This window comes from Psammomys obesus, unplaced genomic scaffold (genome assembly GCF_907164565.1).
Source record: "Psammomys obesus unplaced genomic scaffold, mPsaObe1.curated_primary_1811, whole genome shotgun sequence".
Lineage (NCBI taxonomy): Eukaryota > Metazoa > Chordata > Mammalia > Rodentia > Muridae > Psammomys > Psammomys obesus.
The window spans coordinates 1-2,697 of record NW_026596345.1 but is presented as its reverse complement, the minus strand read 5'-3'; positions in this window follow the sequence as shown (position 1 = coordinate 2,697).

The following is a 2,697-nucleotide window of genomic DNA, read 5'->3' as shown; positions in this document are numbered from 1 at the left end:
TGCATTGAGATTCCATCTCATCCAAACAGGATGACACTCACTAAGAAAACTAATGACAAGTACTAGAGAGGATGTGACAAGTAATAATCACTGCCTAAAGAGAAAAGAAAAGGTTTTTATAAATTATTGGTGGGAACTGTGGTAGCTCCACAAAAATAAGATATTATTAAACTACCATATGACCCAGCTGTACCACTCTTGGGTGTATACAAAGGAGGGTAAGTCAGCATGCCACAGAGAGGTTTGAAAATCAGTGTTGTAGCACGGTTCACAATAGCCAAGATGAAGAACTAGCCTAGATGCCCATCAACAAAGGTTATCGTGTTCTGTTCAGTCAGAAAGAAGGAATGACCCATTTCTTTCACCTTTCTGCATATTTTGCCATGTTGCCAGTTATGTGTGTTCATGGCATGGTAGCTGGGTCGTTGCTTCCTTCCCTTGGCAGCTTGCATAGTGTTTCCATGAGAGCTAAACCACAGGAAGGAGGCTTTGAGGTCGGAGGCAGTGGCTGCAGTCAGGTATCTTCAGTGTGTGGTGTCTCCAGCAATGGGGTCCCACACTCAACCCTGTAGGCGCAACTGCGGACTACACTCACCTCTGTGTTCTCGAGAGATTCGTGTATCTGGCGCTGGCATTTTTTGCTATTCTATAGTTGTTAGGAGATGCACTGTCATCCAAGCGGCTTAACTCTCGTTAGTGAATGTGCACTTATGTGTGAGTATGTGTGCGCGGACATTTAAAATGTTGTGAATGATTTTAGATGAATATGAACAATCCGTGTTGATCTCTCTGCTTCCTCCCCAGTTGAAGCCCCTTTCCCCTAACTTCCCACTTCATAACACACACTCTGCTATTCCACACCCAAGTCCTCTGTATCTGTGGTCCCTTTGTAAGTTTTAATTTTCTCTGATTACGCCATGTTGTGTACACATATCTGAGAATTTGGAGCTAAGAAATACATGTGAGAGAAAAAAATATAGAGAGAGTTTATTTTTCTGGGTTTGGGTTACCTCACTCGATATAATCTTTTCTAAGTCCATCCAAATTTACCTGCATCATTACATTTCCAATTGGAGTTAAAGCCAATTCTATAGGAGGAAATCCTGCCTGGTACTGAAAACTAGCTAGCTTCCTGAGCTAGTGAAGTTATACACCTTAGAACAAAACAACTACTACCACCCCTTACTAAAGAAACCTTTTTTTTTTTTTAACAGCAAATAAAAACCAAACCAAGGAATAACAACTGGACACAATGCAGAGATCAATGGATCCTGAGGGTCAACCCTAAATCATCAACATCACAGTTACTGCATCTGACTAGGGAACATCCTGAAAGGGGGAGAAGAGAGATTTTAAGAGCTAGAAAACCAGGAAGTCTGCTGTGAAACAGCCTGCCCTGCAAATATCTGCATAAACAGGACAAGAACAAGAGCAATGTCAACGGACATGTTACAGTGGAAGGGGAAGATCTTGGTGGAGTCCACTCAAAGCACTATACACAACTGTGCCTCTGAGGGAAGGAGAATTAGCCTCTCCCCGGGATGAACTCCATTTTTGGTTTTCTAATGTAGAGTAGCCAGCTTTGAAACCATACACACACAAACAACAATAACAGACTCAGTAGGTTCTACTTGTATAAATTTCTGCATACATATATATATTGTATTAACAAATATAATCCCCAAAAAGCTATCTATATTGGAGTCTGGGCACACTGGAAGATATTGAGGGATTGAAACTGAGAGGGGCTGGAGTGAAGAAAGGCAGGTGGGAAGTCATGTAATTCTATTTCAATTAGAAGTGTTAAGAAAAAAGTTTTTCAAAAAGAAGAAATTGTCATCTAAGGTTAATGAATGGACCTGGAGCTCACCATGTAAAACAATAAAGCAGACTTGCTAGGACAGATGTGCATGATTTCTCTGAATGGCAGAGGTTATGAATACGTAAGTAGTAAAGAGGAAGTGTGGATTCCAGCAAGAGTGAAGAGGAAGGGTTAGTGATGGAAACCATGGGCAAATAGGAATAAAGTGAAGGGAGGTGCACATGCATGAAAATGGCATCATGAATCTCATTGTTTTGCACACAAACAAAAAACCAAGGGGTTCTGAATTCTTCGAAGATGCTACTGCTATAGAACTGGAATTCTTTTGACATGAGGCTCTTCACCTCTTTTCAGATGAGTAACCATTTGCTCTCCAACTTTATGCTATTATCCTACAAATTGAAAGCATGTAAACTTTTATCCTATTAAGAATATATTGTTTTCTCTATATTCTCATGCATTCTTCTATAGTCACTTTTTGGGGACAGACAAGACAAGCCTTTGTAGAATTTTTGTTAAGTGTGTAGTTCTCTGAACCAAAGTTAGGTTTTAACTTGTAGTTACCAGTGTTTAAAGGCAATACGAGAATAACTCGGTATAACACTTTTTGCAGTGATTAAGTGATAGATGGAAGGGTAGGTGGATGCACGGGTGGTGGGTGTTTGGGTGGATGGATATATGGATGGATGGATTAAGTTTTTCTTTGTAGTCATTCTGAGCTTCTCACTGAATCCTCTCATTTGTTAATTTCTCATTTTTTTATGATGCCAAGGAAATGACTGATTGCTTTAAATGTCACATAGCACTCAGTCTGCTTTGCAAAATTCAGCCATTCTGCTTTTTCTACCTAAAGCAAGGTGGATTCAAAAGTTAAG